Raw genomic sequence first — 12,427 nt, 5'->3', positions numbered from 1 at the left:
CTTTTGTGCCAATTCCCTTCAAGAAAAATCTTCCCAATATGTTTGTCTGTATTTCTAACAGTAAATACAGCATAAAGAAGAGAAATGGCAATTTTTTACATTGATTAGGGATCATTGATATGCCTTGAATTTATCATTCTAATCATTTTAATGTAGAGGAGGAAGATCCAGGAGATGAAACCTGGTATCATAACATGCCTTGAAATCTACAGCTATGATTAATTCTCATCGAAACAGTTTTGTCAATGTCTATCTTTTCCCCACAGGAAAGTGAAATCAACAAAGCTATTCAGTAGGAAGTTATTCTTAAGTTCCAATTAAACATTTTGCCACCTTTCACAAGGTCTCTTTGGAAGACATCAGTTTTTTTAAGACACTTAAAGGAACCAATGAGAAAAAGTTCCCATATAGTTAAAGAGCTTCCCTCCCTTAGTTTAATACAGAAATGTGCCGGTAAAAAACATTCTGGTTCTGACTCTGCACTTTGCTCCAGAGGCACTGGGCAATTAGATTTCCCATTTGCTCACATGTCCTTGATATACATCTAAAATTTCCAGGTACAGAAACTCTTCCCAAGAAATTATTAGAGTCTAGCTGCCCCTGCTCTGGAAGACCCAAGATGAGATTTACATTAGACTTTTGCTGCTGTACATCACCTCCCATAAAAACTGTGGTCACTAGGAGAGTATGTGGCATCTTATGGTTAGCACAGCTTCACAAAGAACCTAAAGGACCAGTGGTTATACTCCCACTTTCCAAAGCCTGCAGAGAAGTAGTGAATTTTAGAAGAAACAGGGCATCAGAAAACACATGGAAACATCTGTATTCCCAATGCTGCTGATAATAAACACCCTAACACCATTTACAGAGAGGCAGGCTCTCATGATGGCTAATGTCTTCTAAAATTCATAGGATTCTGTTATCTGTATATCTTCAGGGCTGGCCCATTGCAGTAACTTTATGAAAATTAGAAAAGGCACATCCTCTGGGGTAGACACAGCGCCATGCCTGGATTAATTCCTAATAAGTAGAGCACTAGTTGATTTCAGCCCTTGGCTGGGCACTTTGTACAATGCACAATATACCATGATCATACATGGTGGCCAGCAGGCATTACAGAAAAGGGCATATGTTCTAGACTGAGTATTGGACTTGGGGAACAAAAACTTAGATTTAAGATTAATTGGAATTGTGCTAATATATCTTTATGGGAAATATACTCTTTGTCTATATAAATGCCCTCTTCATCTTGAAAAAAATTTAAGCCATAAGAGTGGCATTCATCCTAATAGGTCATAGAAAGTTACAGCTAAATACTCAGTTCCTTCTGGTTCAGGTATCTCAGAAAACAACCACACAATTTTTTCCTTCTTGATTGTTTTTATGCTTTTTCTGAAAAGTCTCTCTTTGCACCTTTCTGGGCCATCATTAGATACGGCAAAGCACAGGGGAGAAGGTAAAGGCTGTGGTTGAATGTGGTTATGTCTAAACCCTTAGTTTTTTCCACGTGGTTGGCTAAGCCAGGTGTCACTCTGAAGATTAGGATATCTCGCAGAGCTTGTGAAACCTCAGTCAAATATATGATCTCAGCAGCTTTGCTCTGCAACTCCTCACATACCAACAAAGAGGAAAAGAAAAGATTGAATAACAAATCAACAAGAATAAGTGCAATAGTTTTCCCTCAAACTTCATATTCTATATTAAAAAATTAACACACACACACATACATCAAAACCCAGCAATAAACTTAGAAACTAGAACTGAGTAAAGGAAACAGGCAACCCAGGATCCAGTGGAGGTCTGAGAATCTGCTGCAGTTATTACATTATTTTCACTTGTTCTCATAAAACTATTTTAAATGTAATGAACTTGTTTAAGCGAGCATCTCCAGGGATCTATCCCAGCTTGACATTTTTAGATAAAGGAAAACCGAGACCAAAATAAAAATATATAAACAGCAAAAATGCTGAGAATGGTACCAGCCTGAGTCAATGAAGGGAATTCCTGCATGCACTCCATGGCAGCTGCCTTGCCTAGTGATAGGTGAATTACCTGGTGAATTACGCAAAACAGGCAGCCTGATTTATAGAACAGTAATGGACTTATGAGAATTTAGTCAAACCTCTGGCCACATTCTATATGATGAAACAAGAATTTCTGGCTAGTGCTACAACCAGGCATGCAGGTCTTCTCCAACACACACACACACACACCCCTCCATAAACACACATACTATATACAGCTGGTCTTCAGATTCAGATACTTCACTACCAGCAATCACCATCTGTGACATCTGTAACTAAAAACGATCATCTGAGCTCAACCATTTTCTTTCTTTCTACTTCTTTTTTTTTCCTACATTGTCATTCAGAATTACTGTCCTTTGCTTTATGACTGAAGAAGCTTCCAGCAGATCATGATCGGCTTGCAGCTATGTTGCTTTGTCTCTCTCAGTCTCCAGATGCCTCTGTGTGATAAGGGCCACCCTGTCTCCATTGCCGATTGGCCTGTGATGACTGTCTTGTTCCCCAGCAGGCTCCAACTGGACTCATCATTCTAACTGCTTTTCCCATTTTAGCTCCTTACAAGGCAGATTATAGCCTCATGGGAGGAGAAATTGATGCTAAACATAAATGCACACAAATGGCAGGCAGATAATGGGAGCCCTGCATGGCAAGATATGAAATCAAAGTGCGATCAGTTCTATACTGATGAGCCAATGCAGCAATTCTCACCAAACTACCACTGCTTCCAAAGAGCCTAGAATGTACAGATTTTCTGGTAGCACACATATGCCTGTGAGCATGAGTGGGTATGTGTATTTATTTTCAATGGGCATAAACTGTTGACTTTGGAAGAAGAGAAGGTATCTGAAGTGTTGGGTGGAATACTTGTGGAGTGTAAACTTTAGGTAGGGACCGGGCTCGAGTCCTTGCCCTCACTGCTCCTCACATTTCATCACCCTGTTCTTATGTTGATCCCAGAGAAGTTCCCTGAGAAACATGCTTGTCCAGCATTTGACGAAGAACATAGTTTATGTCACTGCAATTTATTTCAACTCAGTGGGGCACTAAGAGCTGGATACATGTTCAGCTTGGTAGAAATACTGGGGAAGGGCAGTAAAACAAGCAAATAAGGTCTCTGCCTCCATGGAGCTCATGGTCTGGGGAAGAACAGACATTTTTTGTACAATTTTTATTATTCTTGCTGTTAGTGCAAGATATTTACGTATAGAATCATCCAGTATCAGGAAATTTCTGGTTCTAATTGACTTTGATTTTTTCATACATTCTATATTATATTATTAGTGAAACATCCAGGAATACTAGCACATGTGAAATATTTCTCCCCCCCCCCAACAAAAAAAAAAGCCATAACACCTTGTACTCTAGACACAGGTTATCTGCTCTGTGATCTGCCCAATCAAGGGCAGTAGCAGGCAAGTCACATGGATCCCACTGTCCCCAAGCTGAGAGGCTGTACCTTAGAGGCTGGTGGGCCAACAGTTGACTTCAGCTGCTGACTGACATCGGAAAGTCTGCACTTCACATAATGGGAAGAAACCTCCGTCTGGAGGCTTTAATGATATGACAAAAGAAGTAACAGGACTTTGGTTTGCCTCATGTTTATGACACAAAGACCTTTCTTAAAGTGTACATACAACTTTGTTTTCTGAAGACTAAGGCAGACATAAGTATACCTTTAGAAACCTAATCCATATTCTAACATGTATCATTTTCACTGGACTCTATCTTTTAAAAAATACATGCCTGATATAATGCTGTATTTGTACATATGTATTAGCACTTTTTAAAAAATATTTATTTCTTTGTCAGAGACCAAATTCTCATAATGTCATTGGTCTAATGAATCATTTGTAAGTTCAAGGGAACAAATCCCAAAGCTGGATTTTCCTTTTGCTCTGTGCTTCAATCCTGTGTGTAAGAAAAAAGAATTGTTGAGTGGTTCTCAATAGCATTTGAGCTTCTGGCCTCTTCCAATTTGCTAGGCAGATTTTCTCCATACCAGTAGCTGGCATACCTCAGCTAGAAAAGACAATTTCTCCTGACTAAACAATACGTTTAGAAACCTAGTGCTTGTAGATTTGATCTGTTGGTGGTCTTCAAAGTTCGATTACACATGAAAGAAGGAATAATCACGCCGAATATTGATTTTCCAAAGCAATACTCTGTCATGCTCTTCAGGGAGATCATATAGCATAGGAAGTCTAAAAATTAGCATAGCAAAGTCATTAACACTCACACTAACAAGCACAGTTAACTATCTCTGCAATCTGCGACTGGAAATAGTGAAAAGGCAGGATTATATATACACATACAAATTACTTTCACCATCCTCAGGCAAGGGTCATTTGGACTTTCAACATGCTGAGATGAGCTGACTGAAGAGACCAACCAGATACCCATCCCTCTATCAGTTCAAAAAATGTCTAGGGTCAGGCAGAATGACATTCCTGGGGTTTTAGGGTAGGCAAGCTATAAGCGTCTTTACATTTAATTTTGTTTATGCAGTGCAAATAGACACTAATAGCTGGTTCGATCCCTTGCCCAGGAAACTGATGGAGAAGAACAGCCACTTTCAGAGATAGCAACAGAGTCCAAAGGCTTCCCACAGAGCTGAAGATTACTAGCAAAACTCCAGCAGTGGGAACTTTCCTGAACAGCTTTATAGCATCAGGAAAATTAGGCATGGAAAGCAAGCAGACATCCTTTATCTTCAAACTGGAAAAGCAATGAGTTCTGTTAGTCAGAGTTATAAAAATTTCTTATTGTTTATTGTGCAGTACCCCTTGAGCTGAGCAAGATTTTGGCACAAGTCTCCATGGAACAAACGTGTATGCTGATCTTTAGCCAGAAGAGTTGTCAATTTTTCAAATGTTATTCAGATATTAGTGAAAACTTGTGAATATTTTGGATGCATGGAGAGATATCTCTCCATGCATCATATATATATATATATATATATATACACATATACCCACACACACACGATATGTATATATACATATGTAAAGTGTGTATATATACACACACACACACACACACACACTTAACTATCTCACATCTCACAAATGCCACATTTTTAGACATCAAAAAGGGATATTGCAAAATGTTTCCCTGGCCAAAATTTCATTTCAGAAACAAAAGAAAGACGAGAAACACGGCTTATGTCTCTATAAGGTACTAGCAGTTCTTTATTAAGAATACTAACTAACCTACTAATACTTCTCTAGTGAATTCTATAGTGCCAAAGAGTTAGTGGCAAATCTGCATTGAGCCCAAATTCGTCTGTTATATACAATGGCTACTTTATCGCCCCTTAGCAAGCTTGTTGCTGCCCTGGTACCACATTCCTTGGTCATGTCCTGAAACAGCCAACTGACCTCAAATCCCTCTTTTATTCATTTACCAGTCAATCCACTACTACATATTTTTTATTCCTATGTGAAGTTTCCTAAGAATTAGATGAGAGGGAAAATACACATTTCCTGTTTTGAAAGAGTTTAGGATACTAATAAGATTTCTCATAAGTACCAAATACCAGAATAAAATAATTGACAGAGAAACAGAGAGAGAAACGGAGACAAATAGAGAGAGAGTGAGCGAGAGAGAGAGACAGAGAGAGAGAGAGAAGGTGCATAAACTTAAGGGCTCAAAGGTCAACAGTACAAATCAGAGTGTAAGTTCTAGCAAAGTGCAGAGAAAGGATAAGAGGAAATGAAATGCTCTGGAGAAGTCAATGGAGGTGGAGGTTGTCAGCCTGAGTTGTGACTTGAAGTACTTAATTAGTTAGAAAAGAAGAGGGAAACCAGGTACATGGGTGGCTCATGTCTGTAATCCCTGCACTTTTGGAAGCTGAAGTGGGAAGATCACTTGAGCCCAGGAGTTCAAGACCAGCTTGGGCAGCATAGCAAGACCCAGTCTCTACAAAAAAGTTAAGAAATTAGCTAGATGTGGTGGCATATGCCTGTAGTCCCAGCTACTCAGTAGGCTGAGGAAGGATGATCACTTGACCCAGGAGCTTGAGACTGCATTGAGTTGTGATTATGCCACTGCACTCCAGGATGGGCAACAGAGTGAGGTCTTGTCTCAGAAAAAAAAAAAAAAAGAAGAAGAAGAAGAAAAGCATTTCAGCAGGTGGAGAAGACATGAGCAACAAAGAGAAACCAAGAATGACAGGAAGACAGGAGGACTATCTACCTGACTGAAAGGGAGAATTTATATTATTGAGCAGAAAAACTAAGGTTGGATAGGTAGGAAGGATTCAGATTGTCATAGGTTTTGAGTTATCACTTGAGTCTCTGCATTAAAAAAAACAAAAACAAATGATACACCACTGCTTAATGACATTGCAGACATTGAAGAGATGTGCAAGTATGGCTGACAGAAATGCATCATCATGAAGGACTGCCCTGACCTTCAGCGTTGTGGCTACAAAATCTAGCACTGTAGTATTCAAGCAATTCCTTTCTAGAGCGAGGGACTAGACATAAATGGCCATAGCTGCTGGGTCCCTAAGGCACCTCTCATCAGTTAGGTCAATATGTCAGGCAGGGGAAGAAGCCTTACTATTCCACTGCATCTGTGGCCTTGAAACCCATAGCTCCTGAATCCTCAAGTCCTTGAGGCAATGCATTCCAGCTGCAGATAAATACCTTAAGCAGTCACCTCAGGCAGGGCTAATTAGGAACCTCTTTCAGAAGACACTTTGTATCCCCAAAGTCAGCTACATGGTTCTTATTGCCAACAATTTATCATGCATTGTCTACATGGTATAAACATGCATTCTCAACTTGCTATTTATGAATCTTATCTTTTTATTTTATTTTTTATTTTATTTCATCGATTTTGGAGTACAGGTTGTTTTTGGTTACATGGATAAGTCCTTTAGTGGTGACTTCTGAGACTTTAGTGCATCCATCACCCACGCATTGAATCTTACCCTTTCAAAGCTAAAGGTACACATAGGTATACTTCTTAAAAAGCAAATGCACATGTTAATATGCCTGCTATAACTGGCCTCTACATTTTAAATGCATGCCTCAAATATTTCTATTATTTGTCTATATGTAACAGTGATATTTCTTTTCAACACATATTACTTTTTCAGAGATCAAAGGTTCCTAATATCTCATTTTATTTTACAGTAATTTATGACTGGTCAAGTAAAACCAGGCTCCTTTTCAACTTTGTTTCATGACTGTGCAAGGAGAAGGGATGGCTAGGTGGTTCTCGCTCTCATTCCATTCTTTGTCAGTTACCAGGTTGTTAAGCAGATCTTCTCCCCCAGGTGCTTGCCTTCTGAAGGGGAGAAATGGGGGTCAAAGGACTTCCCTCAAAGAGACAGTTGCACTTGATCTTGAATAAAGACTGAAATTTCATCTGGCAAAAAAAAGGACATAGAAGAAGAAAGATTTCATACCAAGGCACTGAATTAGAGGACAAGGTTGCGATCTAGAAAACTTGACTCTTTGCATCTACCTGGGTACTCAGTCAAAGAAGCATGGAAGAAGATAGGTCAGAATGGTTGCTTGAGGTCAAAATATTAAGGATTATTTTATGCCATGCTAAAAACAAACAATTTAGTCATTCATTCACTCACTGTTGATTGACTGATTGATTGATTGATGGATTTCTCTTTTGAAAAAGTGCCTGCCTGAGGTTTAAGGGAGGAAATCAAAAAACCAAAATTAGGTCTGATCATATTGCATTAAAATTGCTGTGAGCTGGCTGGGCATGGTGGCTCATGCCTATAATCCTAGGGAGGCCGAGGTGGGTGGATCACTTGAGGTCAGGAGTTCAAAAACATTGAAAACAGCCTGGCCAATACGGTGAAACCCTGTTTCTACTAAAAAAAATACAAGAAAGTTAGCTGGGCTTGGTGGTAGGTGCCTATAAACTCAGCTAATTGGGAGGCTGAGGCAGAATAATTGCTTGAACCTGGGAAGCTGAGGTTGCAGTGAGCCAAGACTGCACCACTGCACTCCAGTCTGGGTGACAGAGTGAGACCCTCTCTCAAAAAAAAAAAGAAAGAAATCGCTGTGAGCCTCCTGCCAGTCACAGCCTAGGAGCTTGCGTGTGCTCTGAGCCAGCAGAATTGTGCATACCAATGTGTCCTGGTTACTGTTTCCAGCTCTAAGAAGGGGGAATGCTGTCTTCTGACTGGCAGCGTGTCTTTGACATGAAATCCTAAAATTTGTGTTTTGGGAGAAGAATGCGTTGTTTGTATTCCCCTGCTTGAGGGACCCCATGCTGAGCTTTAGATGTTTGCCTTCCTTGGGTGTTGGGCTTAAATGCAGATCCTCATAGAGAGCACAGACATTCTGTCCGCAGTGAAACAATGATATATTCTATTTATTGCATTGGTACATCGCCCCTGATGTTTAAATCCACTCACTATTGTCCACACTGACGCTGTGTAGCTGCTGTTAGTGTTTGCCAAATCAGCAGATGTGATTTCTAAATATGTAGAGATGAGATGCAAGGAACAGGCAGTAAGAGGGCTTTAAAGGGGTTCTCTATTCTTCTCTTCTCCAACAAGGACACCTAACATTCTTCCACCATATGAAAATCCTTTATTGTCTACTCCAAGACGCTTCAACATCAAAAGGATCCCAGCAGACACAGGGTATATTTTAGGTGGCTTGCAAATTTAAGAAAACTTCAATCTTAATACAATCTTAATACAAAGCTGCTTTTGGCAGAAGAACTACATATACAATATACACTTAGGAATGAGTGAGAGAGGATTCACCCAGAATTGAATCAATACTGACTGGCCTGCAGCAGCGCATAGACTCTCAGAAGGGAGGAAAAACAATTTCCTGAAACCCAAACAGAGAGAAGCCAACCACATCTCGAAGGATGAGGATGGCTGGCTGTGTGCATCAGGGGTTATCAAGGAAAGTGGAGGTGGAGAAGAGGAGGTATAAACCTAGAACCAGAGACTGGATTTGCACATGGCTCTCCTTTTATGTATCCAACTGTCTATAGAAGCAGCAGATCATCAAATACTTGGAATCTCACGACACTTGACATATGCATGCAATTGTGCAGACACAGACAATATCATCTACATTAAATTGCTTTATAGAAAAATATCTACTTAACTGCTCCAGACGGCTAATGTCTTTTTTTTTTTTTTTTCTTTTGAGATGGGGTCTCACTCTGTTTCCCAGGCTGGAGTAGAGTGGTGCAATCTCGGCTCATTGCAAACTTGGCCTCTCGGGTTCAAGTGATTCTCCTGCCTCAACCTCCCAAGTAGCTGGGACAACAGGCACGTACTGCCAGGCCTAATTTTTGTATTTTTAATAGAGACAGGGTTTCACCATGTTGGCCAGGCTGGTCTTGAACTCGTGACCTCAAGTGATCCATCTGCCTCGGCATCCCAAAGTGCTGGGATTACAGGCATGAGCCACCATGCTGGGCCATAATGTCTTTATATTATACAAGAAGACACTGGTGACTCAGTGGTAAAGGAGCTTCCTACAATTAAATTAAAAATTCATCATACAAATCATGTTTAAAAAAAAAACCCATGTTTATTGATTCACAATTGAATAAACCAGATATAGAGTACATGCCTCTGTAAAATGTAATTACCTCCTTATATACCCTGAAAGTACATAATGTATTCAGAACTAGTTTCATTAATTAAGTATAGTTGATTGTCTGTGCTTAGCCAAGTACTATTAATACTAAGGTGTCACATAAGGCCCAATTCTTTAATATGAATTATGACATCTAAGCATAAGAATATAGACTTTGGTTGTGACAAATGATTGAGGAAAGTATTCATCATTTTAGAACCTCTTAGAAATATCTAAATATGTGGGCTTACCTATTGGCACTTTACCCCACAACGTTCAAACACTGGTCTTCCTGGATTTGCACACTCCATTAGTAGGGGGCCATTGTCAATGAAGAAAGAAGATATATGATCATGCATTAAGGCATTCTTATTAAATGTCTAAAGCATAAACCCATCTACCTGTACCATGCTTGCATCAAACCAACTGAATATCAGTACAGAAAGATGTGCCACCACAACCACAGAGCTCAAGCAGACCAACACAATGGCCTACCATCTGTGAAGAGTAGTGAAGGATCTGAGATTTTAGCCTATCCTTTTTTCAAAGTTCACCTGCCACTGTTTCATGGATGCTAGCAGGGCACATGAGACTTTGGGTCAGAGACCAAGGACTTTATGACAATAGCAGTGGTTGAAGTGTTTGCATTTGTATAGGTTCTCTGGGCCCCACTTCTCACAGGGTGATATGAAAAGGGCCAGGTGACAACAGTACATGCAAGAGGTTTGTATTATGGGAGAGGAACCATGTGCTTAAGGAATCTGAATATTTTATAATGGGCAGTAAGTTGTCTTGATCTTTGCCTCAGTGGGAGGCATTAGCTTCATTATCCTGAACAGCAACTGAACTTGCCTTTGCTCTGCAACAGGCCACTGTATCTTCCAACTCCTGAACCAAGAGAGTTAGTGACTCTGATCGTAAGATGAGCAAAAATGCAAAGGGCACCTAGAGAATGATCTCCCTACACCACCCTCATCTGCATTGTGTTTGATTCCTCACCTTCCTGAATGACTGCCAACCTTCTCTTTTTCAAAACATCTCAATAATCACTCCCGCATGGCTGTTTGGTTTTCTTCTACTTTGCTTTTGATCCTTTAGAGTTTCTTTTGATTTCTTTTTATGCTCACCTGTAAATGTAAGAGTACCCCTGGGGTCTGTCCTTCTCTTTCATATCTATAAGTACTATTTAGGTGATTTCATATAGACCCTTAGCTCTAAATACTAGCTCTGTGTTACAGGCTCACAAAATTTCATCCATGTCCTAATTTCTCCCATGAACCAAAAACTTGTCCAGCAAATTGCCCACTTGAAATTTCTTCTCAGATACTCAGAAGATATCTCAAAAAAATGTAAACATGGCTAAAAAATAACAAGTAATCTTGCCTCCTGATACTCCTCTTCTCTCAATCTTACCCATCTTAGTAAATGCCAGCCTCTACTTAGTTGTTCAGGTTGGAACCTTTGGAATTATCCTTTAATTCTGTATTTCCTTTGTGCTCACCCTGCTAAGCCAGTTCTTTAACAAATCTTGCCTCCTCTACCTCCAAAACAAGCTCAGAATCTCCTATGCATCTTCACTACCACCACTACCCTCCACCAGTCACCAACACTTCCCACAAGGACTCCTATAATAATCTTCTAACTCATCTCCCAACTAGTTTCCATCCTTGTCCCATGCAATTCATTTTCCATACACAGTTAGGTAGTCTTTTAAAAATTTAAGTCAAGTCACATTATTCCTCAGCATAGTCTTCTCCAATGTATTCTGCTATATTTAGAATTAAACGTAAACACCTTAGCCTGGCTATAAAGCTCCCATGATCTGGCCTTGGTTCTCTCTTCACCCTCATCTTACACCAGCCTTCTTCCTACCTTTTCTTCTCCAGCCTGTGGTCTGTTCAAGAAACAGAAGGAGGTTCATGCTGACTTTAGCATCACCATGTTAGGTATTTGCCATCTGTGAAATCTGCACCCCCTACTCCTTGATTTTTGCTTGGCTTTTCTTTCTGTCATTCAGATCTCACTTTAAGTGTTATTTTATTCATGAATACCTGATCTAAAATAGCCATCTGGTTATTCTCAAGTCAAATCTTTCTACTTTTTGTTTGTTTGTTTAGAGACAGGGTCTCATTCTATCACCCAGGCTGGAGTGCAGTGGAGTGATCATAGCTCACTGTATCCTGGAACTCCTGGGCTCAAGCTATCCTCCCACCTTAGCCTCTAAAAGGCACTAGGATTACAGGCATGAGCCACTGTGCCTGGCCTCATTCTACCTCATTCTACTTTAATGATCTGAGTAATACTTATTAATATCTGGTATATCTTGCATGTGTGAACTTAATTTCTCATGAATGTGAGCTCCTTGAGAACTAAGGCCCCTTGTATATGTCTCATTCACTTTGATATCTCCACCATTTAAATAGTACTTGGCAGGATAAATACTTTTTAAATAAACGAATGAAAAACTAACTGAATGCCTTAATAACGTCTGTAAGAATTGGCAGGAATAGGGGTTCCTTGGAGAATAAAAGAGATAACTAAAACAATAGGATTCTTTTTATTATCTTCTGGTACAGTCTAATTGATGCATGTACATGAAAGGTATCTGGCCATTTGGAGGCCTTTATTTTGAAGACGAACTACTTCAAATTATATTTTTTGTCTATAGGGAAATTTTTAAGCCACTTCCAGGTAAATATAGTTTCTAAGCATCCTATCTACTTAATAAGCAATTATACTTAAAATTAAACAATGTTACAGAAATAATGTATAGACTTGACTTTGCTGTCTTACTTAAATTAACTGCTTCATTCATAT

The 12,427-nt window shown here is 39.6% G+C and overlaps 1 protein-coding gene and 1 long non-coding RNA gene across 2 annotated transcripts in view; both read right to left on the bottom strand.

The window, feature by feature from the left end:
- Positions 1-12,427, bottom strand: part of NRG1 (neuregulin 1) — a 1,130,429-nt gene that overhangs the window by 627,466 nt on the left and 490,536 nt on the right. The window lies entirely within an intron of this gene.
- The window catches only part of LOC129042239 (uncharacterized), a 114,472-nt gene continuing 109,186 nt past the window's right edge, over positions 7,142-12,427 (bottom strand). The window contains exon 3 of the long non-coding RNA XR_008504081.1: positions 7,142-7,403. This is a non-coding gene — a long non-coding RNA (uncharacterized LOC129042239). The remainder of the gene's footprint in view (positions 7,404-12,427) is intronic.

This window comes from Pongo pygmaeus, chromosome 7 (assembly GCF_028885625.2).
Source record: "Pongo pygmaeus isolate AG05252 chromosome 7, NHGRI_mPonPyg2-v2.0_pri, whole genome shotgun sequence".
Lineage (NCBI taxonomy): Eukaryota > Metazoa > Chordata > Mammalia > Primates > Hominidae > Pongo > Pongo pygmaeus.
Note: the sequence above shows the minus strand (reverse complement) of the source record. Positions and strands in the feature narration are given on the sequence as shown.